Source organism: Vicugna pacos, chromosome 14, assembly GCF_048564905.1.
Source record: "Vicugna pacos chromosome 14, VicPac4, whole genome shotgun sequence".
Lineage (NCBI taxonomy): Eukaryota > Metazoa > Chordata > Mammalia > Artiodactyla > Camelidae > Vicugna > Vicugna pacos.
Genome location: NC_133000.1, coordinates 61,251,231 through 61,265,549, shown reverse-complemented (window position 1 = coordinate 61,265,549; position 14,319 = coordinate 61,251,231). Strand labels below are relative to the sequence as shown.

General features: G+C 45.7%; 1 protein-coding gene across 1 annotated transcript in view; it reads left to right on the top strand.

Annotated features, from left to right (window-relative positions):
* The window catches only part of ABCC4 (ATP binding cassette subfamily C member 4 (PEL blood group)), a 189,797-nt gene that overhangs the window by 110,863 nt on the left and 64,615 nt on the right, over positions 1 to 14,319 (top strand). The gene's annotated exons all lie outside the window — the stretch shown is intronic.

Sequence of the window (14,319 nt, the reverse complement as noted above, 5' to 3'; positions counted from 1 at the left end):
CTGCATGTTGTAACCTCCTGGCACTTTAAAGCTCTGTTACTCCTTTCTGATGAAAATATTAGCCATTCCAGATTTGTGACTAGTGAGTCCACTCAGCTCTGAGTAAAGCTTTCAGCGATGGGCAACATGGACTTTTCGTCTGAGGCCTGTGAGCCCCTGACTGCCCGAGAGGCTGGGATCCTGCAGTGAACTGACTTCATTACAAGCCCGCACCGGCCTTATTTAATGCAACCAAGTTTGGAATGCTGGCAAGGAACACAGTTAAGGTCTTGGTCTGAGAGGACTTTGATGTCCTGCAGAAGCCTGATTTCCCCCTAATATGCATGAACCGCATGTGTGGTGTAGCTGTCAGGAGATGAATATTTGTTCGTGTAGGATACAACTGCAGACATACCCTGAGAGTGATGGGAAGGTCGGGCAGGATATGCCTTTGGAGGAAAAAGAAGAACTAGTACGCAAAGCTTTGCCAGGCAAATCCATAAATACCAGGCCAAGAGTACTCCTGCAAACACGTCAGTTTGGGTTTTACCAGGAATGATGGACAGGCACTTGCAGGTTCTGCCAATAGAGAATTTCCTTCAAAGTTTAGCTACATGTCTTCTGTACAGATTTCAAACCCTCCTCAAGCCCCTTTCCCCTCACACAGACATTTCTACTCTCTTCTTAGTTCCTAGAGTTTTGTGTGGAAGGATGCGCGAGAGGCCATTATTCCGTGGATGTCTTCTTAACTCTCCCAGAGGGAATGCACACTGAGTCCCAGGGCCGGTGCCCTGTGCAGTCCTTGGTAGCCTGGATTGCTGAGAAGGCTTGCTGTTCGTGTTTACTTGTGCAAGGAGAAAGGCTTCAGTTCCACATCAGGTTTTCACACCCCTGCACATTCCTGGGGCAGCCTGTAGCTTGTCATCAGACCGTCTTTGTTGCCTCTCGTCTAGAGGCTGTGGAGGATCCGTGGACTGCCTGCCCTCCCCTCCGAGGGAGACAGGAGAAGGGACGCACCCCCTGCCCACAGCTGAGGAAACGATGGGCCTGTGGGTGCATCCCTTATGCGGGGAGGGGATGGTGGGCGCACACTGGGCTGGGGATGATGTGGGAGATTTTGAGTGGGTGTGACTTCATGGTGAGGGGAGCCTTTGGAAGAAGGAGAGGCTGAGGCAAGGCTGGTGAAGCAGGACCATCCCTGATGGAGGGAGGGGGAATATTTGAGTCAGCACAGAATCCGGTCAGGCGGTGGACTGTAGAACATACCAGAATGAGCGCTGGAGCGGACCATCTTTTCCGTCTGGGTTGCTGCCGGCTTCAGGCCAGGGGACGCTGTGCAGTCACGGGAGCACTTGTTGATGAAGGTGTGATCGCCACTCAGATATTTGGCACCGAAGTCTCTTCCTACTGGAACAGCTGCCGAGATGGGGAGTGGTACAGGATCGATCTGAGTGGAGACGCAGTATTCGATAACGACACTGGGATCCTTAGATACCTTGAAGCTGCAAAGAACGGAATTAGAATGAAGCGCAGGATGAAATCTTTTCTTTGTTAGGTTTAAACGATTTCCATAGGTCCTTCCTGCCTTGAGGCGGAGGCGGACTGGAACCATATACGTGTGCATGCTGTTTCTAACCGCTTAGGTCCACACTGGGTGTGGGTGGTGTAGTGTGGGTGCCCAGACAAGGGTGGTCTTGGAACTGGGGATGTCCCCCCCACCCCCTAGCTGGCCCTCCTGCTTTTGTCACAGGGCCATGTCTCTGAGTTGAGGTGGAACATTCCTGTGCATTTGAATTTGACCAGTGACTACCCCCACCCCCTTTTTAAATTGATGCCGACCTTTGGTGCCCTCTTTCATCACTCCCTTGGGTGGTCAGTGCCAGTCTGTCTCCGCATTGGCCTCCATTCTCATAATGAGGTTCCCATAATGACTTTTCTAAACAGAGCAAAAAAAAAAAAAAAAACCCAACAGTTTCTAAACACATTCACTTAATCTTTCATCCATGTGGTGAGAAATACTTATCAAGCCCTTAGCAGGAGGGCTCTCATCCAAACCTGTGTGTGTTCTGCTGGACAGCACATCTGTAACCATCGCAGTGTGGCTGTGATCGGCCTTGTGAAAGGAGAGGCCCAGAGCACTGTCTCTACTTTCAAGGTGACAAGCATACTTGGGGAGGGGCTGCTGTGGCGGAACCGACCAGAGAATGAGTTGGGTTATCCAGGAGGTGGGAATGGCTGGTTGTGGTGACCCTGGCCTGGAAACCAGGGAAACCAGGCCGCTCGGGCCGAGTGGAGGGAGTGTGGACAGGAGCGGTGGGGGCCCGGCCAGGCCGGGGTGGGCTGTGCAGCACACGGAACGGTTTTCATCTCCATCCCTAGAGCGGCAGGATCTCCATGGTGGGACGCCTCATCCCACACCTTTCTGTGCGTCCCAAAGTCCCATCTCCTCGGGAACCTCATAATGGGGTAGATTGGGATTTTGAGGGGGTTTTCTTTTTTAAATCTTGAAAGTATTTCAACAAGTTTTGTATCTGAGTCCTAGTTCACACTTAGCCACATGGCTTGTGGCCATTTGATTCTTCAGTTTTAATTTAATTGTATCGGGTGTAACCGAGGCAAATTCTGTCCTTATGACTGTTCAAAGCGACTCACAGGGAGAAAGCAAGCAACGTATTTTTGTGAACCTTAAACGCAGAATATTATTGTATAATGATTTAGAGTCTGTAAAATCTGTGCACACAATTTGAAACTCAGGACAGAGTGTTGCCTGGATTTATTTTTGTAGTTCTAAATAATGACTGATATTTCGTAGGTACTCAGCTGTTGCTAGTTATATAAAAAGTGAATTGCAGTCACATCGCGGTTCTGGAAGAGCATGGAGGTTGCCTGTTTGTCGGGGGCAGTTACAGAACACCAGCCGCTCCCCCTTCCCTGTGGCTTACGGGTGTGAGCTTTCCAAAAGTTTATCAGAAGATTTATCATAAGGAAAACATAGGACATTTTTCCATAAAAATAAAAATGTTATTCAGTGGGCATGTCTCCTCTCCCACCCCCAACCCTCCTTCCTTGGGAAAAAAAAAAAAAGAAACTGGTGCTTAATCAGGGTTCCAGATGTTTGTATGTATTTATTTATTTCGATATTTATAGTGTTTTCTGTCAGGCAGTTTGCCTCCCTGGGTGCATTCCAGAAATTTTAGAAACATACATGGCAAAGCCACGAAGATCAAAGAGCCGTGTCCCAGGAATGCTTTGCAGCACTAGGCCTGTCCCTGGAATGCTTTATATGACAGGAACCAAGCAGGAGCTCTCAATGTCCACGTCACGTGCCGAGCAGTGTTCCCTGTGGGGACCAGGCACCTGGTGAGGAACCCATCCCTGCCGGGGCGCTTCCTCTGCCCAGTGAGGGGCGTTCACCTGAAACCCTCCTGCAGGCCAGGGACTTCTGTGAGCTCATTGGGACGTCTCTGGGCTCCTGTATCTCCTACATTTTATGGTTGATGTTTCTGTTATTTCTTCTTTAAAAAAAAAAAAGGATTAATTATTTTTCCAACCTCCTTGAATATTAGTAGTTCTACCGCATAGACTTTAAAAGACTGCCCATTAGAAGTGTGGGTTTCATTTTCTATGTTACTTTAAAAATATGTAATAGCTACCTTCTAAATGGAAAACAGGAAGCCTTTTTCGTAGTAACTGATTACTGCCACTGTGACCAACACCTCTGAACAAGGCAGCACCCTCAGAAGCTGAGGAGGAAAGAGAATCAGCCAGAGTCAGGAGATGTGGAAGTTGCTTCCCTTCTGAGTCAGAAAGTCCCAGACACAACAGGCCATCCTGATAAGTTCTTCCCTGAATGTTTTAAGGATTGTGGACTTATAGGCTCATCCATCATTGTTATTCAAGTGATCAGCAGATGTTCTCTTGCCTCTGCTCCTTAACCCCAGATGTCCTCTGGCTGGGAGTCAGGGGGGAGGAGGGGGAGGACAGGGCAGGGAGGTGTGTGAAAAGAAAGCATCTCAGCACCTTGGTTCCTATTCTGAATGATGCACGCAGTGTTCTCCATAGAGAATACCACATCAGGTACAATCTTTACCCTGCTTTCCTTCACCCCGGCCAACTCTAGGTGTCACCTGTCTGGAAGTCCGCAGTGCTTTTGTGCACTAAACCAGGAACCTTTTTGCAGCAACAGCTTGGCTGGTGTTAACCAGCTAAGGTGCTGGCAAGTTGGACAGTCTTTCTCCTGGACCCTTCCCATGCCTCTTTACAATTTAAGGTGCTTGATTCTCCACCCACGTTTTTCCCCAGCATATTTACCCCTTCTTAAGTGAGAGAGCTGAAAGGAGTTGCTCTCAAGCTTGGGGAACTTATTGCAAAGGGCTGTGGAATTCTCCATCTCCTCCAGGATGGCCTAGTTGGAGAGGAACCTTTTTCCTTCATCTCCTTTGAGAATTCCAGCCTTGCCACCAGTGACTTCAAGGATATAACTTGACATAGGCTCCCATTGTCACCAATTCATGCAAGAAATACCATCAGAAATGCTGCTCCCTGCCCAAACCATGGTTACCCAACTTCTTTTGATTTCCTTTTAATTTGAGACCTCCTTTCCTGCCCCAACAGACACCTCCGCCTTGGCCCGGACACACTGCACATTTCTAACCTAAGTTACCAGGAGTAGGTGGGTGTGACAGTTTGGATGGATTCTGAGAGGAGGATCAGCTTGAATCTTTCCTTCTACTCTTTTCTTTTAAAAAAAATTTTTTTTAAGTTATGGTAAAATACATGTACCATAAAATGTACCATCTTAATGATTTTTAAGTTCAGTGGCATTAGTTACATTCACATTGTTGTGCAGCCATCAGTACCATCCAATCTTCAGAATTTTTTCGTCTTCCTAGATTGAGACTTTGACGCCACTAAATAATAATTCCCCATGCCTGGCTTCCTGCCAGCGCCCACTCTACCTTCTGTCTCTGTGAATTTGAGTACTATTCTCACTATTCTATGTTCCTACTTATAGAAAGTGGAATCATACAGTTTTTGTCCTTTTATGACTGGGGCTGATTTCACACAGCAGAACACCATTCCTCAGCGTTCATCCGCGTTGCGGCGTGTCAGAGTTACCTTCCTTTAGGCTGAATAATACTCCGCTGCGTACATATGTACACCACATTTCTGTTTTCTGTTCAGTCATCGATGGACACTCGGGGTTGCTTCTGCTTTTGGAGATGGTGAATAATGCTGCCGTAAACACGGGTATATATGGATCTCTTTTGCAAACCTGCTTTCATCTCTTCCAAGTGTAGATCAAGAAGTAGAAATACTGGATCATATGATATAATTCTATGTTTCTTTTTCTTTTTTTTTTTTTTTTTGAAATTTTTTTTTAAGAAACAGCCATACTGTCTTCCATAGCCCCTGCACCATTTTACATTCTCACCTACCTACTGTGTTTGGGGTTCCAGTTTCTCCACATCCTTGCCAGCATGTGATTTCTAATTCGTGTGTTTGTTTTTGATAGGAGTTATCTTAATGGGTGTGAGGTGGTCAAATTCTTTATTTCCTAGTAAATCCTAGGAGGTGGCTTTGGGCGCCACTCCTCCGTGGCAGCAAGGACTAGGTCTCCTGGAACAACTGGGAACACTTCCCTGAAGACAGGATGCCTGTGTGGGTCTTGCCCTTGGAGTGCACGATTCCTTGTTGCTAGTCTCCTTCTGTCGCCTTTTGCTTGGCATGCTTCCTCTTTTTTTAATCCTACACTTGCAAACGAGATCAGATGCAAACTCTGTTTAGCTTTATTTACAGTTTCTTCAGGCCTTTCCTGACTTCCTTTTGACAGGCTTGGCAGAAGAAGTCTCTTTAAAGTAGTAAGTTAATGTAGATGGCAAGCCCCCCACCTGAATTTTGTTACACGCTGGCAGTTTAGATAAGTGGATGTTAATGATCTCAGCACCTTTCTGCCCAATGCCAGTGTGCTGGTTTGCGAGAGTCTACAAAAATGATCATATTTAGTCAGTTTGTGGATTAGAAGAAGAAGAATGGCATCTATTTTTACTTGTATTTATAGGGGAAGCCGGAAGTGCCATCTGGCAGTTCACGAGGCTAAATACACACGAAGAAAGATAAGAAACCCTAAGATGTTTTGTGGGCACAGGGGAGAAGACAGGGTCCAGATCGGTAACTGTCAGCTGTGTGGGAGACACATTCTCCATTTCGACCTCATGTTTTCTTTTTTCCCTTTCCCCTCGCCGTTTCCTTTAAGAAGGTAGTCCTATTTTTAATGACTTTATTGATTTGACGATTGGGTTACAATGTACTTTACTTACTGCTGAAACATTTCGCTCCTGTCAGCACTTAATGTGAATAAATTTACTTTTTGGCACCACTTTGATAGACTGTAGAACTGCTTATATTTGCAGGAAGATTTTTTTTACTGTGGTCTTTATGTACAGATGCAGTGTGACTTCTCGCCTTTCAAAATCATCATATGTCATAGTTTAGCTGAGAAACAGACACATGCAGGGCTGTTAGCATTGTAGAGTGTCAGAGCAGCGTTAAACAAAAGGTGGGTTTTATGGCTGAGGCACCACAAAAATAGATTTAATATTTATAATTAAAGTCATTTTCTCCCCTCTTGCTACTGTGTTAGTATGTTGCAGTTTTGGATTCATAGTTCATATTTTTTTGAAGTAATAAATATGCTGTATATACCATGTACACTTATGATCTGCATATGAATTTAATATTTTGTATCCAATGAGACCCAGTTAGAATGAATCTTTATTTTGTATCACCCAGTTTATAAGCAGAATCGAAATGTATTTTGCTAATCATTTGTCCATGAAGTTTCTCAACGTTTTCATGAAAAACCATGTCACATGTATTTAACTTTGATCGATTATACGAAGTTCGGCTTGGTAGGGGGAGAAGATTATTTACCATCCTTCAAATAATTTTTTATGAAACATGACTTCCCCTTCTAAAAATATTACGTAGTGTAAGTATTTTGTTATTAAATAAAAAGAAACATTGTAAACCGAGTACACTTCAATAAAAAAATAAATTTTAAAAGTTCATAAAATAAATTTGAAAAGATATAATTTTATTTACACTAAAATTTTTATTCGTGAACGCATGATAAAAAGAAGTAATGCGGCAGCATTCAATAAAGCCAGACCACGACTCCCTCTCCAAAGGGAGGCGAGTAGAATCTTCAGCAGCACCTGTATTTAAAGCATGATAAAGCCCGTTTTCAGCCAAGTCTCAGGTCTCCAATTCGTATTCGAATCAACAATGAAGGGCAGAAATCATGTATCTTACAAGCGGCCGCAGTGGTGAAACTGGAAGTGCGTACAGGCAAGAAACAGCTCAGACAGAGTGGTGGCGTTTTTCTGGATACTTTTTCCTTGAAAGAAATGAACTTGCAGGAATGCAATAGAGTCCTTCTTGGAAACGTCTTGGAAACGTCCTGCAAACGTGAGCAGTCTTTAGGAACTATCAGCTGACTTACAGTGGCCCTCTGGGTTCTCCTGGGGCGCTGTGTTCTGAAGGCACCAGTCATGGTGCGGGAAAGCACAAAGGTTGAATTGGTTTTTGCTGGACAGACAGTCCTGTGGGTCAAGGATTTTTCGGGAGGGGCACCACCTGCCGTGGGAGAAATGGCCAGAGCTTGCCTTTCCTTGGGGTGGAAGGTCGTCTTTTCCCTGCTCCGTGTGAATAAACATTTTAAGCTGGTGGGGTCAACTGTTGAGCTCTTTTCGTTTGGGAAGAAAAGAGTGGCTATTAAGAACCTGACGAGGGAGGACTGGCACATCCCTGCGTGCCTGGGAGCCTTCGGAGCGGCTCAGGGCATCCTGAATCATGCAAATTGAGCTGCCTGCTAAGTGAGGAAGGAAGGAATATCACACACAGGAGTTTGATGTCTTTTTATGAGAGAACAAAAGAGTTTCGATTCTTTTCACTTGGAGTTCAGCCTGGCCATTATGTGGCAGAGGAGGCTTAATGAATCATTGTTTAACTACCAATCCCGCCAGGTATTTGACCATTAAATGGCCTCGTGTATAGAGTTCTTCTCTCTCTGACAGGCTCTTATGTGGCTGTGATTAATTGGCTTTGAATTGTTATTTAATTACGTCCACAGAAATCTAAGAACAGTTTGTGTTCTGATTAAGTTATTTGATGTAGAAACACGCCTGGCGCTGGGGGAAGTCAGCTCTGTCCGGTACCTGCCTGAACTGCCGACAGGCCAACCTGAGCTCTCAGACCATCTAAGTATCAAAACCCACAGAGACTGGGATTTTAGTTTTTTTTTTTTAATATACTAAAGTATTTGGGGAACTCAGGTGGACTGTATAAGTCTGTAAATGTTTCCTTTTATGTTGAAATTATTTTCAAGGTATTTATTGGCCCATGTTAAACATTTTCTGCAAGTATATTTGGCTTCCTCGATTCATCCTGTGTTCCCGTGTGTGACAGATGTCCACCAGCTGGACACACTGACAGTGAAGAGTCAAGGGACAGACAGGACTGGGTGCAGGTTCTGGTTTGGGTGTCACCAATCTCTGAGAATGGAGCAGTGGGAGAGGGGAGGAGATGGCCCCTGGGGGATAGAGTTCCAAATACAAGGGGAGTCATTGCTTGTAGAGAATGAGCCAGGTACCAGGAATGAAGAGATTAAAAGAAAAATAATTACATCCCAGAAACCAGCAGAGAGGAGTATTTCAAAACAAAAGAAAACAAAAACAAAAAGGTCATTAGAATTGTGAGCTGTGCCAGAAAAAGTCAAGAAGAATGAGGTTGGAGGGAAGGTTGGCTGTTGGTTTCAGAAAGTCGAGGACAGGAAGTGACAAAGACAGAAGCTGGACTGGAAGGGATGTGTGGGGTATTTGAATGAGTCCTGATTCCGTGTGAGGAAGTGACAATGGTTTGGCTAAGAAGTAATGTGTCTTCTTATCCTTTATGACTGACAAGACAAGGGGGAGGGTATTGCTCAGTGGTAGAGTGCATGCTTATCATGCACAAGGTCCTGGGTTCAATTCTAGTAAAAGAAAACCTAATAACCACCCCCCCGCCCCCTACCAAAAAGCAAAACAGAAACAACCAAACTGATGAGACAAGTCGAATCGTCCCTCTTAGAGCAGTATTTCCAGTTCTTACAGTTTATATCTGAATCTTGTAAGAAGCAATACAGTGGTGGATATAGTAATACAGTGGCTTTTTTCATGGTGGTGGTCTTTTCTGGGCTCTTCCCCAACAGAGGTCCATGCACTTAACACAGCCCAGCCAGATTTGTGAAACATCCGTTGGCAGTTCCCAGATACTAAAATGATGCGCTGGAGATAAACTGCTGAGCAGATTTGGGTGTGGGTTGTTCTGTCTCCCGCTCATCTTCAGTCACTTTACATAGGGCGGCTTGTGGGAAGGACCATTGTCTTCAAGTCTGGTCACGTTCTCACCCCAGATGTTTGGCGGTCCTATTTCTGAGCACTGTGTGCACTTGTGTGTGCACTGGAGATGGGCGGGGCTGATTGTGCTCGCTGAATGGTGACTTCCTGATCCTTGCCTTTGTGGAGGTGTTAATTCTCTGCTCAGATCATACCTTTATTAACAGGTGTTGCTGCAGCCCTCTCTGAGGGAACACGTTCCCCAGGCAAGACCGCTCCGTGTTCTAACCCCCCAGCCCCCAGTGCTCGTTCTGAGATACGAGAGAGATGTTTCACCTTGGAGGGCAGGCTGTGTGCACTGGGTCAGGAGAAAAGTCCTTCTCAGGGACAGAGTGGTGCACTCCTGGCAGGAGGTCTCAGCTGGTAGGTGGTGTTCTGAACTCTCCAAATCGGCAGTTCTTCCCTGGCCCTCATCCCTCTGGGGCCACCCCACAGTGGGCACGCTCCATGGCTTTCATCACCCCCACGGTGTTGCGGAGGCACTGAGAGATTTCTCTGTATTGCTGACCACTGGTCTGTCCATAACTGATCTTACGAGAGCCATGAGCCTGCATGCCAGCCTGTGCCACAGATCCAGGGATAAAGGAAGTAGCCTGGTTTAGTTTGCCTACTTTTCCCCCAATGCTTAGGAATAGCGATCCCTTCCTGTGTCAAAGCATTGATGGTGGCTGCCCCAGAGTGGTTTCCTGGCGCAGTTTGTGAAGTTGTATCCACCCCTTCAAGGTCAGTCCTTTCCCATCACAATGGGTGACGCCGATGGCCCTGGATCACAGGACAGGCGAAGGCCTGGCATGAGGTGGCTCTCAAGCCCCTGGACTTTCCCACTCATTTATGCTTTTGTTAGACCATCCGTCCTCATTCATTCTTTCAGTCATTTGTTTGCTTGTTTATCTATTCACTCAACATTCAATAACTTACGTAATTTAATTTTGAGGTGGCGTTATCTTAAATACTTTATGATTAGCCAAGAGAGAATTCCTGTAACTCCTTGAACTCTTTTAATATTCAAAGTTCTCAGCCTCCAGTGGAGCTGACATTAGCCAATCAGAAGGGGCTCAGGCTGGTTTGGCCATCACTGTTCATACCAGCTTAACACCAGCCCTGCCTGGGATTTTTATTGGCTCACCCTTATAAGTAGCTATTCAATGATGTGTCCAGTGAAATAATTACTTGGCATAGATGTGTTGACATAAATTTTCTTTGTCTCTGTAACACTGGATGCAAAGTCCCAGCTTGGCTACTTCACAAGTAACTCAAGTTTCCTTGAGTTAATTTCTTCCTGGCTCTTAGCCTCAGTTGCCTCTCCTGTACAATGGGGACAACATGTCACTTATGATGTGCATGCAGTGTGTGGCACATCCTCACGGCTCATAAGGTGGTGGTGGTAGTGGTGGTGGTCTAGAAACCAAGAATGAGTGAAGCAGAAGGACCACAGGGCAAGATCCCGCCCAGGTGTCTGGTGTGTAGCACTGGCCCGCTGGCCAGTCTGCGCTCACAGACGCTGAGACCAGACTGGTCCTCAGAACTGGCTGTTTTCTGGGGAGCTCCCCCCCTTTCTCTAGCCTGTGTAGGATGTGTGATATGTCCCTTCATCCTCGCTCCTTCCAGCACCCCCCTCAGGACGTCCTCCTCACAACCGTGGCTTTGAAGAGAGAAGTGGTCGTTCTGACCACAGGGAATTTTTAGCGGAGGCCCCTCCATGCCACACTCTTGTCCACTCCCGTTCTCACCTGGTCTCTCCTTAGGCCCTGCCCTCTCCATCAGCTCGGCAAATATTTGTCCTCCCATGGCCCTGTCCCACCTCTTAGTCCTCACAGGTGTGTTGTTCCTCCTGCTTAGAGAAACTCCACTCTCCATCACTCCATCCTCTTCCCTCCTTCCAAGTGCTCAGGCTCTATTTCCTCCATGAAAACTCGTCAGCGTAACCCTGGAAGTCACACCTTCTGGTGGCACCCACTGCTGCCATTGCTCTGTCATTGTCACCTGCCTCCTGTGTGCTCCCGGCATTCTGGCCCCTGAATCTGCTGTGTTCCCTCCTGGGTATCCTGTTAACCTGCACCAACATTAGATTACGGATTCCCCCGTAGACACCGAATAACAAATGTGAAGTCCAGATCGCAAGCCCTGACGAGGGGTTAAAGACACTTCCCCTGATTGGCGAGCAGGGCAAAGGGTGCCAAGTAAGGGGATGTTGTGACCCAGAGGAAGGAAGACTTGAAGCTGAATGTGGACAGTGGATGGTGAGATCGCTGTCTGTCTTCAAGGCATTTGGGTTTTTACAAGTCACTTTGCTTGGACAGTGTCCCCTGGTATCTTTAGGTGGGGAAGGAAAATGAGAAAAATCTCATTCAAGATTTCAGACAAGGAAAGAGCACACACATCCTTTTGAAACACATTTCCTCTGATCTCTCATGTCACGTGGTGAAACCTTGGAACCACTGTTTGCAATACGTCTTAATTATATGAAAAGGCAAGAGACTGCTAGGCTTTGAACAGAGGGTGTAATTATTCTGAAAGGCCTTCTCTCACATTGCTGGGGGAAAACCTGCCACCGCTGTCCAGCGGTGTATCCCTTAGGCTAGTCCACCTATGGTTTCCCCCTGCTCTGTCTGCCATTAAACTGGTGCCACTAGAGCCAGCAGAAGACACACCCGGGACCTGTCCCCAAGTTCAAGTTCTGGTGTTGGTTGGCGTGTAAGCGGGCAGGTGTGGTAGGCATAGGAAACCAGCATCTTCATGTGCGTTTATCCCACATACACTGCGTCAGGGAAGCTGGGCCCTTTCAGAGCTGTCTGTAGGAGACAGTAGGCCTCTTCCTCAGGATGGGGTCAAGCTCACCCTCTCCGGCCTCAGTACCTCGGTACAGTATCTCTACACGCGGCTCGCTGAGCTGAGGCGCAGCAGATTCACGTAGAGACTGGGCTGAAGGGTGCGAGGCCTCTGCACGAGGTACTTGTGAGTAAGTGAAACTAGACTAAGCACAAAGGGAAAGGTTAGAATTTATTTTATGACCCAGATTCTATTGTTATTTCCCAGGAATTGTTAATGGGGTATGCTGGTGACAGTGTGACAGTTCATGTTACAACAAGAATTTCCCTAGGTCGGAGAGCAACAGCCAACCAGAAATGACTGAGTGAAATGTCAGTAGGGACTGAGATTTGGAAACAGGTCATTTATTTACAGCAGAAGGGCTTGTTTCGTGGATTCACTCACATTGTATCAAGTGCCTCCTGTGTGTGAGGCAGTGGTCCAGGCACTGGGGTAACAGCCGTGAGCGAAACAGATAAAACCCCTGCTCTAATAATGTCAGTATTCTGATTTAATTTGGGTGAATAAAAAGGAGACCAGTGGTCATTGTCTCCTGGAAGCTAAGAATGGAATTCAAAAGGGTAATAATTACACATCTAGTAAGACAAGGTTAACTTAAAGGTTCTTGAGACAGAAGGAACATCACCAGAAACATTCAGTTTCTTCCTTGTTACTCAGAGGGTGGCTGCTCGGCTAGCATCTGCATCGCCCGAGGGTTGTTAGGAATCCAGAATTTCAGAGACCGCACCCGAGCTCTTGAGAGTGTACATTTTAACCAGATCTCTCTGAGATTTGCATTCAGATTATAGTTTAGAAGCACTGTTTTGTGCATGTTGGGCTATTTCTGATTGAACTTCACTCTATCTGATGGAGCCCTTCACATCCTGGTAATTTCACCCTTGCGTTTACAACCTGCAGAAGACAAGAGGGTTGGCAGACTCCGCAGTGACCAGAATTAATCTTTCCAGCCGTGTCCCCGATTGTCATGTAACAAGATGGCCACTCAGTGTGTTCCATGTCTTACAGTCTCTCTTCATTAAGAGCCACTTTTAAAATGCTCATTTCATAGATTTGCTGTATGTTTTTGTGTAAGAGTCCATCTGCACAGGTTTCCCATCTTAAATTTAAAAAGTTGGAAAGCAAGTAAGTTTATAATGTTTTATTAGTAAATCCGTTTGAGCACAACCCCGCCCCGCCCAGTACTTTGCGTTTTGTTATCGATAGTGTGTGAAGTGTGGTCCCTGCTTACTCAGGGTGTATAATCTAGATGTGAAGTCTGGCTAATATACATGGAAAGTAGTTAAACCACAAAATAGATTATATTGTGATATGTTCTGAGAATATAGACTCCAGGTGTAATCTGGAAGCTCACTGAAACCATCTTTCTTATAGAAAGTGTCTGAAAAACTGTGTCTTTAAACATGAAAATTGCTCATGTCTTTGCTGAGGGTGTATTGTCCTGTTTTAGACCCTGCTTGTTTGCCGGATGTCCTTAGTCCTCAGCACTAAAATGAGGATGGAGGTTGGAGGCAGGCTCTGGGCGTGTAAACTATTAGTTTAAAACAACCAGTGACACTCTAAGTATTAGTTATATGGGTCATCAAGAAAATATGTAGTCCTCTTGAAAATGGTTAGTTTTTTTTATTTAACATTCTTTTATTGAGTTATAGTCATTTTACAATGTTGTGTCAAATTCCAGTGTAGAGCACAATTTTTCAGTTATACATGAACATACGTATATTCATTGTCACTTTTTTCGCTGTGAGCTACCACAAGATCTTGTATATATTTCCCTGTGCTGTACAGTATAATCTTGTTTATCTACTCTGCATATGCCTGTCAGTTTCTACAAATTTTGAACTCCCAGTCTGTCCCTTCCCACCCACCTCCCCCTTAGCAACCACAAGTTTGTATTCTATGTCTATGAGTCTGCTGCTGTTTTGTATTTATGTTCTTTTTTTCTTTTTTCTGATTCCACATATGAGCGATCTCGTATGGTATTTTTCTTTCTCTTTCTGGCTTACTTCACTTAGAATGACATTCTCCAGGGACATCCATGTTGCTGCAAATGGCGATATGTTGTCGGTTTTTATGG